We start from the raw sequence: 10689 nt of genomic DNA, 5'->3' as shown, positions 1-10689 counted from the left end.
TCTACTAATTATTTTTTAGCATTTAAACACTTTTTGAGGTTTGGTGATGTTACTAAGTTGCAGCATGCTTGTTGACCTGGATTTGTCCCAAACACCATAAAATATTTTTATGATTGATATGATTCAAAGCAATATCAAATACATGCTTGGAAGTCTTGTTATCATCCATTTCTTCAACCTATTCTACTCTAATATGTAATATAAGTATTATTATTTGATTTTTTATCCTTCTAGCATTTTATGCAAATACATGTACATATGAAAATATATAGACTAGTACATTTCATAGAAAAATGGTAGCACACAGAATATTGTGTCTTGTTTTTATCTTTTTTAACTTTAAAATATTTTGGAGAGCATTTTACCGTGGCACATAGAGGCTATACTCATTCCTATTACACATGAAATGACATTCCATTATGTCTATAGAACAAGAGTTATTTAATAAATTTTCTCCTGACATACACATGGTTTGTTTCTAGTTGCTTATTATTACAATATCTCAGTAACATTTTTCATTTATTATTTAGAGTGCATGTGAATTTCTATAGAACAGATACATAGAAGAGAGAATGCTAGGATCAAAAGGCAATTTCTTATAATTTTGGTAAATAATGCCAAATTTTCCTGCATTTTAGTTCTGTTTCATCATTTTTCACATTTACTAGAATGTATGAGAATTCTGCTCTCCCACAGCCTCACCCATCATGTATTTGGAATATTATAGGTAAAAGGCATTTCTGTAGTGTGCTTTTGCATTTTTAATTTTTTAGTTAAAAATCTAAAAATAATTTTCTATTTTAAGATTTGGTTTTCTAAGAATTTTATTTAGCTTTTTTTTTTAACAGGCCTACAGGTCTTTTACGCAGTTTAACAGAGAAAGTGATGCCGAAGTAAGGTAAGAGAAGTTCCAGTGTGGGTGCCTCCATCTCCCACTTTGGCATGCCAGTCCAGTAGCTGCCAAAGACAGAGGAGTGGAATAGGGTGCTTGGTCGTGAGGAAAGCTGTTGTGGTTGGCCCAGCAGATGGGGACAGATGGTTTTCATTTCTTTACAAACTGAATAACATCCTCATCCTCCAGTGTATGGTCTTTATCCACTTTCTGAGGATTGTGTTTCACAGAGAGGCCCCAGACAAGAGAATATTTAAATTATTTGATAAGACTTTTGTGCATCTTCATGCAGAAATTCTCCTCACTGGTCCTAGAGGACAGCAACACCACTAGAGGTATGTAATCTGGTCTTTGGGCTTGGTATAAATTCTCACTAGTTTCAGATACTCCCAGATTTTTTTCCAAAAAGTTATTAAAACTACAGTGGTAGCCGGGGGTGGTGGCACACGCTTTTAATCCACGCGCTTGGGAGGCAGAGACAGGAGGATGGCGCAGGTTGGGAGCCAGTCCCGCTGGCTTAAGAGACCCTGTTTCCAAAAATAAAAAAGTAAAAAATAGGTCTGGGAGTGTAGCCCGGAGGTAGAAGGGCTTCCAGGAATCCCAGTACCACCAAAAAAAATAAATAAATAAAAATAAAAATAGGTCTGGGAGTGTAGCCTGGAGGTAGAAGGGCTTCCAGGAACCCCAGTACCACCACCACCAAAAAAAAAAAAAAAAACTACAGTGGTGATGGGCAAAGGTGAGTACACATTGAGGTACCTTATAGATGATATCCAATTCCTCAGTGGATATCTGGTCAACCTTATTCAATACATAGATACAGGGGATATAAACCCTATTTCCTTCCACCACATCAATGGGGTCATCAGCTGTGTCATCACTATGCAGAGTTATATCAGCATTGTAAATTTTGTATTCAGCCAGAATGTTCTTAAAAATTTTAGCATCTAGCTCATTCTGAGGGCACATGACTGTGAGATTAATGCCTCCTTTATCTCTCTTCTTAAAGCCAGTGTTGTGGGGGGGTTGCTGTTCAAGCAAACACAAAAAATTTCCAGCTCATTTTCAATTATCTTCTTATGTCCCAAAGGTTTCAGTATATCCAGAACAATCAGGATCAAATTACATGTCTGAGCCACTGCAATGATTTGATGGTCTCTATCTTTCCCATCCTTGGCACCTTCAGTGATACCTGGGAGATTCAGGAGCTGGATCTTGGCACCTTGGAATCTGATCACACCAGGTACAGAAGTCAGAGTAGTGAACCTATCATAGGCTGCCACTTCAGAATATACCCCTGCCAGATTACTTAGCACTGTTGACTTCTCCACAGATGGAAACCTCACCAGGACTGAATATGTCAAAACCTTCTCCTGACCCATCACTGCCACCACCTTTTGGAGTTATCAGTTCTTGGTTTTTTTAGTCTGAGTCATCTCAGGTTCGATCTCCCTGATCTTTTCTAAGGTGCTACTCATTATGATGAATCCCAAGGGATGGTGCAGTCGTAGTCACAATCCCCCCTCACACTGAAGTTGCTGGACATGATACGGCCAACTTCAAGTTTATTTTTTACTGATATATAAACACAAAAATTATACATATTAATGGGGTACCATGTGCATAGTTCAGTGTGCGTATATGTTATGTAATTTTAAATCATGGTCAACAGATCTATCTCCTCATTTATCATTCTTTATAGTTATCTAATGTCCATGATATACATTCACAAACATATCAAAGTCAATCACTTAGCCAAACATGAGAAGGAGGGAAGGGGAGGGAATGGGGCAGGAACTGGGGAAGGACAAAATGAGTGACATGTGCATGTATGCCTCTACCAACTTGTACTCCATTAAGATGTATGGTCACAATGCACCAAAAACAAGTATACTATATGACTTTTATCTATAGCCATCCTAATATGCAGTAATTCAACAGAACTTCTTACTCCTAATTATAACCTAGTAACTCCTGATAAGCCTACTCTAATCTCTCACTCTTTTCTACTCTCCCAGATTCTAGTTAACACCATTCTACTCTCAATTTCTATGAGATCAGTATTTTTAGGCTCCATTAAAAAAGTGAGATCATGCAGTAGTGGTCTTCTCATACATTTAAGTTAGGTTTTGTCTGTGGTACAAATTGTTGAGATGTTTTACTGTTTTTCACTTTTTGTTTTTACTTGTATTATGAGTTCATTAAAACTACTTAGAACCATTTATTGATCTTGTTATTTAAGCCTTCTGTATTTCTTTTTCTTTTTAAAAATCTCTTTATTTTGAAATATTTGACTGAAATTTGTCAAGAATAGTGCAAAGAATTTCTGAATACCCTTCATTCACTTTTTCCCAATGAATATTTTAACATATAGTAGGGTTATAACTTATACAAACATTAATATTTTTCTCAATTATGGCAGAACAAGTTTTTGACAAGGCATATCATGCCTAAATATTTCAGTGTACTTTTCCTAAATATAAGGATGCTTTCCTATGTAACCACATACAGCCATAAAAATCAGGAAATAAAATTTGATAAAATATACCATTTAATTGCCAGATGTGGTGTCACACACCTGTAATCCCAAGACTTGGGAGACTAAGACAGGAAGATCTCAAGTTCAAGGCCAGCACACAGTAATTTAAAGAGGACCTATTTCAAAATAAAAGGGCCAGGAGTGTAGCTCAGTGGGTGAGTACTTGACTTCTATGTATGAGGTCCATGTTCAATCCTTAGTATCACAAAATATTAAATTTAAATTAGAAATTAAATTCCTAAATTATTTATAGGAAGACTCTCTAAATACCTAATTCCTCTCTAATCTTTCCTACCTAGTTTTAGTGATGATTCTTGCCTGAATTAGTGATTAGTATAATGGTTGCCAAATTAAGACTTTCTATTTCCACCATTCCTTTGACAGTTATTAATTGGCATTGTGCTGGGGAGAAGAGTCCTTATTTTACTCGATGGACTATAACTGTTTTGATTATTCATTTTGATGTTCAAATGGTGCTTGCTTTTACCTTTGACTGTCATTTCCTCTTAGATCCTGTATTCTTGTGACATCTCTTAAAAAATAACAACAGCATTTTCTTATTTTCTGGGGCAACAGATGTTCCAGGCTCCCATCATACCTTTCTGTTCCTGGATTGTACAGATGCTAGAATGAGCCATTTCTCTAAGGAACCCTGCTTCTTTTCAGCAGAAGATAGTATTTAGCAACCAAACAGCAATGGCTGTGTTTGTTGCTTATGGGAGTGTCAGTGCTTCTGAGCCATTCCATCAGATGAAGCTCGGAAATAGGTGTGTATTTATATACACACTTATAAATAAACTGGATTCACCTCCATATTAAAGGCATTTGAGGTCACACTGCTTCTTCCTGTCTAAATCTACATTGTCCAGTTCATTCAGTCTTCCTTTCCATATGAGCTTCTTCTTCTGACAGTGGCAAGCCCAGCTCCCATTCTCCATATGTAGAATTACACATGTAGAATCTCCTACTCTGTTGCTCCCCAACTTAACTATCTCCAAGGCCTTCTAAGGCCCAGGTCATTTCCTTATCTCAGCTGCATCCTTCTTCTGCCCAACTACTAACTTCAAAATTTCACCCATGTTTACTTCTGGTGTTTTAAATGTTCTGAATTTTTATTCTTTGTTACAAAGTACTATCTAACTACAAAGTTAAAAATTTTGCCCATACTTACTTCTAATATTTTGGGGATATATTCCTCCTCTTCTGGCCTGTTCTCACTGCTTCACCTCTCTCTTGGTGTACATGCAGGCTTGCCTATTCCCTCTTGGATGTTTCCAGAACGGCTTATATTTTAACATTTGCTTAAAAGTATTTTGTTTAATTGAGGCTATCCATATCTGACTGTGCACAGTCAGAACTATACAAAAGTGCCACCTGTGAGAACAAACTTGTCTACTTCCTTGAGTCATAATTCACACCTTTTCATTTTCAGGTCCATGTGTACCACGTCCCCCTCATAAAATCACAGAAGTGGTCGCGAAAAGCGACTAGACACTCCCAGACTCATTTTCTTTTTTATTTTATTTTATTCGGAAACAGGGTCTCACTAAGTTGCTGAGAGACTCACTAAGCAGCTGAGGCTGGCTTCGAACCTGTGCGATCCTCCTGTCTCAGCCTCTTAAGTACTGGGATTACAAGCCTGCACCACCACGCCCAGCTCATCTGAGACTGGTCTTAAACCTATGATCCTCATGTCTCAGCTTCCCAAGTTGTGGGCTCACCCCGACTAGCTCAACTTATTTTAAAAAGCCACTTTTACTCACATATTTTATATGTCATTTTTATCATATACTAGTTCATTTATTTCTATTTCTGAACTTTCCATGCTATCCCATTGTTTTCTCTATCTACATACAATTGAAATATAGTTTTAATTATTAGCATATGATATATTTTGCTTGGGGGAAGGCTATTATCCCTTCATTGACTTTCTTTTCTAATATTTTTCTATTTTGCCTATAATGTTTTGAATAAGAATTTTAAATTATACTTGCTTAATTTCAGAAAGAAACATAATGACAAACCAGGTAGTACTTGAGATAGCATTAATATATTATTTATAAATTTTATCATTCATAAACTTACCATGGGGACAATGGATATATTTCTATTGTTGAATTTTCCTAACTAAATCATGGCATATTTTTCCATTTGTTCCACTCTACTTGGGTCCTTCAGAAAATCTATAGATTTATTTTAGGTATATTTCTAGGTACATTTCCTTTTTCTGTTGCTATTACAAGTGAATGATCTTTTCAATTTGATTTTAATGAATTTGTTTATTGGATGTCTACTGATTTAATACTAATTTTATATTTCAATGACTTCTTGTTTCCAGTAGTTCTTCAGATTATTCTTTTGGGTTTAAAAGTACACTTTCTTTTTATCTACCATCTGAAATACTTTTAAATCCTGATTTTACATTTTTAAACCTCTAATTCCTTTCTCATGTTAATCACACTGTTAATACACCTTATACAATGTTCAACACTTTTGGTTGAATTTTTTCCTTTCCCTGATTTTAATTTTGAATGCCTGAAATGCATCATGATTTTTTAAAATTTTGTTTTAAGGTTTTAGGTGTGTGTGTATTATACACATGTATACCTTGTATATATCCATGTAAATTTTTAGTGAAGTATAGGTTGAATTATGTTTTATAAAGGCATTTTATTTTTATTTTATTTGAGTAGTAGGTTTGGGTTCAAAATGTTCTTTCAATATTTTGAAGATCAGTCATATGCATTTGCAATGAATTGGATCAGTGATATGCATCAGTGAGAATAAAGGAGAGTATTCTGTAGTCTTCCTTTTTGTGCATATTTTTCAGATTATGTATAAAATATCATTCATACTTCACAAAACAATTTTAATGTATTCCTGTTTTTTATGTACTTCCAAAGAGGCGAATTGCCATGAGAATGATCTTTTCTTTATGGATTTGGTAGGATTTCATATAAAACCATCTCAGTATGGTGTTAGTAACAGGGAAAAGGATACTATTTTATTACAAATGTCTCCAATAATCTAGAGAAATTATTTCAATTTTATCTTCTAATAATGCTTCATATTTTTCTTTCTACATAACTTGCCATCTCACTTGAATATTTGTTCACAGGTTTGCATAAAATAATTTGTAACTAATTTTTAATTCCCTAATGACTTTCATTGACCCCTTTTTTATTTTATGTTTAGTGCTTTCTTTATTCTTTCCTGAGGGAGCTAATGTTTTTTATTGACTTTTATTGCAGGGGAGTCTTGCTGGGGATTGAATCCAGTACCTAAATGGATGTGAGGCAAGCACTCTACCACTGAGCTACATTCCATGTCCATTTATTGACTTTTTGAATAGCCTTATTATTTCAAATTTTGTGTATGTCATTATCATTATGGACTACTTTATGATGTGAGACGGTAATATACCAGTACAAGCACAAATATTTTGTGATTTTGTTTTCTAACTTTTATTCTGTCATCAATTCATTTTCTATCTTTGTATACTTATATCTATCTTTATATCTGTATATTTAATAAATTAGAATCAGGTTTTGTGCTTCAATCTTAAACTTTAAAAATTAAATGAATTAGCCGGGCGTGGTGGCGCACGCTTGTAATCCCCGCGCTTGGGAGGCAGAGACAGGAGGATCGCGCAGGTTCGAAGCCAGCCGCGCGCGCTGTCTTAGGAGACCCTGTTTCCAAATAAAAATGTAAAAATAGGTCTGGGAGTGTAGCCCGGAGGTAGAAGGGCTTCCAGGAACCCCAGTACCACAAAAAGAAAATAAATGAATTATGTTCATTTGCATTTATTTAAATGTTAATCTTTTGCAGTTCTTGGTATATTTAGGACATATGAAACACTTTCATCCTAGTGGTAATGATTAAACTCATATTTATATTATATTCTCATCTTCTCTTTCTTTAGACAGTATCTATCAATACTTTATGAACAACAGAAATTAATTACCCTTTAACTTTCTCTTTTTTCTTTCCTCACATATCCAAGTTTTTAATAGTATTAGAAATGCTTGGGAATGGAAATGTTTTAAATTTTGCAGATTTTAGAACATTTTTGTATTCATATTGAGATGTTTTGGAATGGGATCCAAGTCTAAATAATAAATTAATTTATTGTTTATATACATCTTATACAAATAGCCAATATATAATTTTATAAAATATTTTTAATCTTGCATGAAGCAAATGTTCAAAAAGTTTCAGATCTTTAGATCAAGGCCGCTCACAGTTTTCTCTTAAAATTTTTATAGACATTATATTCAACATTATTTTGGAAGTCATAGTGAAAACAGATAAAATTGAATGAATTGATAAGTAAATGAAAGGTAAGCAATATTTTAGGAGATAAATAACTTAAACTACTTTTGTTTGTAGATGACCTGATTATATATGGGGAAAAATCTTAAAATCTATAAAAATGTTAACAATCACATTTAGCAAAGTTAGTTTACAAACCAGTATGTTGAAAGTGGTTTATATTTCTATAAAATGGAAATTAATATTTAACAAATAGATTTAAAAACTCAAATTTTAATAATATAAAATATAAAATATTTGTAAATATATTTAATAAAATATAAAGGGTCTGAATATCAAAATAATAAAATATTGCTGAGATTAAAGTGCTAACCATGGAATGGGAGAAAATACTTGTAAAGCACATATTTGACAAAGGCCTTGTATTCAGAAAAATATAAAAATGTAACTGAATATTACAAAAATATTTAAATGGGCAAAACATTTGATGATATCCTTAATAACTTATCTCAACATAGATTTTCGTTATATATATTCTTTATATATATTTATGTGTGTGTGTGTGTGTGTGTGTGTGTGTGTGTGTGTGTGTGTTACTGGGGATTGATCCCAAGGGAATTCTGCATCTGAGATACACCCACAGCCCTATTTTGTTGTTTTTTATTTTGAAACAGAATATTATTAAGTTTCTCAGAGCCTCATTAAGTCACTGAGACTGGACTCGAGCCTGAAATCTTCCTATCTTAACCTCCCAAATATTGAGATTACAAACATGAGCCACCATGCCCACCTTCTATGTTTGTTTTTAACATGATTTTATATAGCAAAAGAAATTAATATCTGCCCAATTATCACATGAAAAGGTGCTTAATATTACTAGCCATTAGGGAAATTAAAATTAGATTAAGAAACTCACTATAGGGCCCAAAATACTAAATTTTGAAGAATATGTAAAACAACTACCTTTCTCAAAAATTTTGTCAGTTAAATGTCGACACTATATGTAAGCTCATCCAGACCTGTTAATCTCACTCAATGGTCTTTAAAAGAAATCACAATAAAAATTCCCATTCAAAGAAGATTTTATACAAGTCAGAATTCTCTAGATAAACAAAACCAATAGGAGTGTGTGTGTGTGTGTATGCGCATGTATGTGTATGTGTGTATACACAAACACACATGTATATACATATACATGTAATTAAAAATTAGCTCACATTATCATAGATACTGAGAAGCAGGAATATCTGCAATTTTCAAACTGGAGATGTAAAGGAAGTAATGGTACAAATTGCAGATTGTGTTTAAAGGCTTGAGAACTAGGAAATATAATCATGTAAGTTGTTGTTTTAAATCCAACAGGTTTGAGACTCATGAAAAGTGGATATTTTAATTCCAGTCTGAAGGCAAGAAAATAAAGCTAGAATTCCAAATCAAACATTTAGTCAGGGACATTCTCTCTCTTGTGAAGCTCAGCCTTCTTATTCTATGCAGTCCTTCAACTAATTGACCACCACCCATATTAGTAAGGGTAACCTGTTTTACTTTGTCTACCAATTCAAATATTAACCTTGTTTAGAAGTATCCTCACAGTTGTAACAAGGTCAATGATCAAGTAGCTGAGTACCTTTTGATTCAGTCAAGTTGACAGGTAAGGTTAATCACTACAAACTTATTAATAGAATTAAAAATTTGCATTATTCATATTTGCTTCATTAGGGAAATAAGGTACAAAGAATGGTAAGCAAAGCAACAAATTTTGATTTATACCATTGAACATTACTTAGTAATAAAAACAGTAAAATGTTGATATAATTAAATGGATGAATCTCAAAAACATGATTCTAAACTGAGGGGGCACACCTCCGTAATCTAAGTACTTTCGAGGTTGAGATAGGAGGGTCGCACATTCGAGGACAGCTTCATAAATGCAGTGAGACTTAGTGATACCCCTTTTCAAAACAAAACAAAACAAAAAACATTCTAACTTAGAGAGTGAAAAATGAATGATGGTATAGTACATGATCTCATTCATATGAAATGTTAGAAAAGGCAAAACTTTAATAATTAAAGGATGATTAGTGATATTAGGTGGAAATTGAGGGGAAGACACTTAATATAAAAAGTCACTAGAGAATTTTGGGGTTTACTTAAAAGATCTGTTTTATTAGGATGGTAGGGCATATCTGTAATTCTAGTACTTGGGAGGCAGAGAATCACAGGTTTAAAACCAGCCTCAGCAATTTGGTGAGAACTTCAACAACTTAGTGACATTGTGTGTTCAAAATAAAAAATAAAATAATCTGAGGGTATGGCTCAGGGGTAGAACTCTCCTGGGTTTAGTCTCTAGCACACACCCCCACCACCACACACACACACACACACACACCCTGAAAAAAATATTTCGCCACTTTTTTTTTTTTGGATGGCTACAGAAATACTATATAATTGCCCAAATTCATCAAACTGCATTCCTAATAAATATTGGTTCTATTTGTTCTAGTGTATGTGAATTATTCTTAAATAGGTGAGGAAAAGGATGTTAACCACAGCACAAGATGGAAATATTGTCCAATAAAGAAATGAGTGATTTTAACATTTCAAATAAGGTATTATGTACTCATGAAAATGATGGAATTGAAAATACAGTTGGACCCACACATATTTGGTATATAATTGCTTGTAACTAATTAAGCAAGTTATACATTTCTATTCTATAGATAGGATAACTAGTTTATGTTTCATAGCAAAACATAAGTATTTTTTTTTCTTTTCTTTTCTTTTTTTTTTTTTTGCAGTACTGGGGATGGAACCCAGGGGCATTCTACCTCTGAGCTACACCCCCAAGTCCTATTTTTTATTCTTTATTTTGAAACAGGGTCTCACTGAGTCTCAAAGGACCTCACTAAGTAGTGGCTGAGGCTGTCCGTGAACTACGATCCTACTGTCTCAGCCTCTCAAATGCTGGTTTAACAAGCAGGCACCA

The 10689-nt window shown here is 33.8% G+C and overlaps 1 pseudogene across 1 annotated transcript; it reads right to left on the bottom strand.

Moving 5' to 3' along the window:
* Positions 1–1042: 1042 nt before the first annotated feature.
* On the bottom strand, positions 1043–2274 carry LOC308278821 (developmentally-regulated GTP-binding protein 1-like; annotated as a pseudogene). The gene is made up of 2 exons: positions 1590–2274; positions 1043–1310 (listed from the first exon to the last, which is right to left on the bottom strand). The product of its transcript is annotated as a developmentally-regulated GTP-binding protein 1-like (transcript).
* Between the last annotated feature and the right edge of the window lie 8415 nt (positions 2275–10689).

The sequence above is a fragment of the Muscardinus avellanarius genome (assembly GCF_963383645.1).
Source record: "Muscardinus avellanarius genome assembly, chromosome: X".
NCBI lineage: Eukaryota > Metazoa > Chordata > Mammalia > Rodentia > Gliridae > Muscardinus > Muscardinus avellanarius.
This window is presented reverse-complemented; position numbering and strand designations above follow the sequence as displayed.